Consider the following 5,032-nt stretch of genomic DNA (forward strand, 5'->3'; position numbering starts at 1 on the left):
ATTAATCGGTCTTCGAAGATAGAAAGGACTTTTTCCAATACTCCACCCCAGTTAGTCGAGAGAGAACAGGGAAGAGACTTGATTTCTTAGGAATTTGTTACTGTTGTTTTGGTGAGTTCTCTAGGTAACTGAAGGAAACCCATAACATTGTATGAATGATAAGCACTATTTCTTCTGTGATAAATCATCTTCACAGAAGCCCGGTCATGATAAAATCATCTTCTTGTCATCTTCACAGAGTCCCACAATAATTTTCAAAGTAAAATCTCTCAATTAATTCGGCTTATTTTAAACCCAAACTGACTCGATTGTCCACTTGGTATATTAAGAGATGTTTGTAAACTTTTGAATAAAAATATAATAAACAATTCAACATTTCCATCTCATCTCATCTCATCTCATCTCATCTAATTTCATCTCATTTTCTTTCCATCATTCAAATGCAAATATTTTCAAACTAATTATTACAATTTTTTCAAATTTTCACATAAAAAATAAAAAATAATTCAACTTTTTCAAATCTCAAAATAAAAATAATATTAAAAATATATATTCTAACAATATTTTAATTTTATAATACTTTTTATTCAACTTTTTATCTCTCATTTTCCAAAATTCTATAAATAATTAACTCAAACTATGTCACTACTATTCAAAAATCATCTTACTATTACTGACAAAATTCTCATCTCATCTCATTCTTCAAGCATCTCATTTAGTTTCCCATGACTATGTATCTTTAGGTCTTGTTTGGATAATTAAAATATCTTAAAATATTTATAAATAGTAATTAAATAGTTTATAAATGATAGTGAAATAATTTAAATTAAAATATCTTATTGGATTTTGAAAAATAAGAAAGAAAAATTTGAATTATATCAATAAGATAGAGTTAAAAAATGGTGAATATAATATTTTAAAATTAATCTTATTTTGAAATTTGAAAATAATTTATTATTTTTTTATATTTTATTTAGAAATTTAGAAAAGTTATTGATGAAAAAGTTAAAAATTTAGAATTATAAAAATATTTTATATTTAAATGACGTTTAAAAATGAAATATCAGAGAATACTTGAGCCACCGTTTGCCAGTAAACTCGCTGGCATTGTGTATAGTTGAAGAAAATTGAGCCGAAAATACATAAGTTCTTCTCAAATTAATTTGGAGAGTACGTACAGCTGTTACCTAAATGACGAAGTAAACAATATTATTAAATAATATTTTTTTAATCATTAAATAAATAAATAAAATATGAAAATGGAGCTCCGGTGGGATCCTAGCTTTTCCTTATCTAAATTTGTTTAAATTACTACACAGAATATGTCCTAGAACACACTTAATTGTGTGGCAGTTTATAATTTTTTTCTGAGCATTGGCAATGGCCATTGCCAAGTCCAAATTCTGGCTAGAACTTCAAGTTTTAGCTATAGCCAAAACCTTTGGCTAGGTTAATCCACATTAGACTAGCCACTTTAAAGTTAAAATAATAATATAATATTATATATTTAATAATATTTTTTTTAAAAATTAATATTTTGTAAATACATTTTATATATTAATTAATAATTTAATTTTTACTTAAAATTGACCTATTACATACTACTTAATACTTTTATTAACCAATAACTGCCAAAAACCTCCTGTTCTTTGGTTCATAACAGCACATGTTAGCTTTGTATCACTCTTGTATACACAGCTTTAAAACATCAATAACCCTCTAAAAGCAGAATTGCAAAACAGTAATTAGTTCTTCACCAGGCATGTTGCTCTTGCTCATGAATTGGCACTTGAATAAGGTGAAATGCCAACTGCTAATATGATGAATGAGCTCTGGCTCTTGCTCCAGCATGTTAATATCATACTGACCTTCCACGAAAGATCTTGGGCCATGCAATTCAGGATCATCTCTTTCAAGGTAGGGGTGCCATAGGTTGCAAGAGCTCTCTTGACAGTTGTTGCTATTGCATTCACATCAGCTGGATCAACTGCAACTATTATCCAACAAGAATAATTCAAGTTATAATTTTTCTATTGCATTCACACAACAACTATAGTCCAACAGTTGTTGCAATTGCATTCACACGAATTTTTCTAAAACAGGATGTGATGATGCATGAAATTATAATTTTATAGTTCAACTACATATGACTTATCACCCAGTTTGCTGTCCAGTTTGCTTTTTGGGACTCAATCAGATGGCACCCATTATCAAATAAGTTTGATCTTATTACCTCAACAACATGAATCTTTTTTTATCATTACACAGCTCATGTAGGATGTAAGATAAGCCTTGATACAAAGGTAGCAAAAAACAAAGAAGTTTGATCTCGTATGCAAAAAAGATAAACAGGGCTCATGAAATTCTAGTGTGTCCATATATATGTGTTCTGTTTTGCACAATTTCAATCAACTAATGTCCAATAATGCACAAACAGGCTACTAGACTTCAACTCCGATTGAATAACTGAATTGAATTGAATTGAATTAAGAAGGGCATGCACAAACTTCCTGAAAACTCTGATTTTTTGGATAAACTCTTCAATAAGAGGATTTAAACAAAAGAACATTAAACGACCAACACTAGAGCAACTACAACTGATGCCGCCCTTCACACTTTTCTGAATACAAGGTCAATCAAAGGGGATCCATAGCAAATCAAAAACTGCAAATTATCACAAACTACATCCCCTAGGCTCCATCTAAAAACATTAAAACGATGGTGGAAGGAATATAAAGACGATAATCTAAAGAAAGTTTTAAAAAAATCAATCTTCCAGTTAAACTGGACCCAACAGCACCTTCTGACCCAGATAAAATCTCAATCGAATATGAAGTTCACAACAGATAAAATATATTACCATTGCATACTAAATTGGATATATACTGACTTTAAATGCAAAAATATAGAAATAATTAAATCTCAGAGTCCACACAATTTTTGCAATTTGACTATGCTATATCCTCAGTGGTATGATAGACGACAGAAAAGACACTAAGTGCCCTGGCTTATCATTCATTGAATGAAAATTATCCTATAATTTACTAATAAAATATGCAAAATCATATGAAACGTAGGATTTGAAGTTGTAAAACTTATCCATTTCTTCATATAGACTAATAAACCTCCATTACATTAATGAAACCTTGAAAAAGAAAGATGGCAGTACATTTTAACGACTAGCGCAAACCAAGTGTTGGAAAAAAGGGCGAAACTTCCATTTATTTTTCAGGACGAATTATCAGCAGCCAAACCGGGAGAACATAATTATCAAGCTAATTGATTGGAAAGCCACCATAATTTCATACATTGCACATGCCAAACGAAATAAAGGTGTTCAGATATTATCTATCAAATAAAAAACTAGAAATTGTAAAGACAATAAGAAAACTCAAGGCAAACGGAAGGTGTAAAATCGCAAATATTTTTCAAAAGAAGAAGGGATTTTGGGGAGGAACAAATGACAAAACTGTGAGAATTAAGATTTGAGACTCGTGGCTTCGATTTCTCTCTACCTGTAAAGTGTGTTTGAAGCGACGATTATAGAAGAAAGCACTGAAAACCCTAGGAATCGCAAAACAGAAGGAAGAGAAATGTGAGGGAAAGAGAGAAGGCAATTGGACGGAAAGAACAAAATAAAGGTTTGGTCCTTTTACAGTGCCAATGTAGGAATTTTTTTACCTCACAAAAATGTAAAATTTAGAGTTCACTGGCACTTGGCAAGATGCCAGTGCTGTTAAACAAAATATGTCACAGAATGGCTAGGGGTGTTCAAATTTCCAACTCTTCCTATTCCGACTCGTTCCCTCTGAATCCGATTTCTGAACACTCCAACTTCCGACTATTTATTTTTTTTAAATTTAGATGCAATGGATGTCATTTTGCATCTGAAATTTTTTCAATTGATTGACTGGAACGACACAATTCCATTTAAATGGGAGCAAAGCCGTTTTGCACACCTCCAAGCCACTCCTCAAATTTCCTCATTCCCATCTTTCTTTCTCACTCGGTCACTCAGCTCTCAGCCTCTCACCATGATTCTCCTCTCACGCCGCACAATGCCACATCCCACGACCAAGCACGATTCCACCGCTAACGTCACTCCGCCGTAGATTGCTTCACACTGTCGTCGCCACAGTGCATTCTTCCCCCCAGTTTTGGCCAATTGGTAATTTTAATTTTTAGGGTTTTAAATTTAGGAATTTGCTATGAATTTTGGATATTATTTCTTATTTAAATTGAAAATTCGATTGTGTAGATTATATAATTGTGTAAACGAATGTATTAAGAAAATGGTCGTGATGTTTCATTTGTTAAAGTTCTTGATTTTAGAATATGAACGTAAGGTATTTATGGAAATGTCACAAACAAAAAATAAACATGTTTGTCTCTTTTGATCTATTTTCCCATTATTATTATTATTATTATTATTATTATTATTTTGTTCATTTTTCCATACGGATGAGCATCCAAGCATGGCCATCATTTTTTCCCATTTTTTGTTCATTATTATTTATTCTTTTTCCTCATTTGTCAACGCAAAATAAGATTAAATTTTTTGAATGTCCTCCCAGTTTTCTTTCATATAATACTAACATGTATAGATGCCCAATTAGCCTTTATTATTTTAATTTGCATGTACATTAATGAATGAATACTAGTATGCAGATCATGTCTATATATATGAATACAGTAGTATGCAGATCATGTATGAATGAAAATGTATGTCTTTTATATTTTTACGACATGAAATTATACTTATTGAATATTAAAGAAGGAAAGCTCTTATCGACTATATTTGGTTAGAAAAACAAATTCATCATCATTTCAATTATCATCTTCTAAACATCTCATGATGTGTCATTAAATAATTTACAAATAAGTGAAATATAACAAATAGTTTTTCAATCATTTAATAACACAATCATTTAATAGTACATTATGAAATGTTAAGAGTATAATGATACCAATATAACATGATATTGATAAAATAATATTGTTAGAATATTATTTTTTTAATATTATAACTGTT

General features: G+C 30.3%; 1 long non-coding RNA gene across 1 annotated transcript; it reads right to left on the minus strand.

Annotated features, from left to right (window-relative positions):
- Positions 1 to 1,586: 1,586 nt before the first annotated feature.
- Positions 1,587 to 4,144, minus strand: LOC122275573. Its single transcript, XR_006228599.1, has 2 exons — positions 3,516 to 4,144; positions 1,587 to 1,993 (listed from the first exon to the last, which is right to left on the minus strand). It is a non-coding gene; the product is annotated as an uncharacterized LOC122275573 (long non-coding RNA).
- Between the last annotated feature and the right edge of the window lie 888 nt (positions 4,145 to 5,032).

Source organism: Carya illinoinensis, chromosome 9, assembly GCF_018687715.1.
Source record: "Carya illinoinensis cultivar Pawnee chromosome 9, C.illinoinensisPawnee_v1, whole genome shotgun sequence".
NCBI lineage: Eukaryota > Viridiplantae > Streptophyta > Magnoliopsida > Fagales > Juglandaceae > Carya > Carya illinoinensis.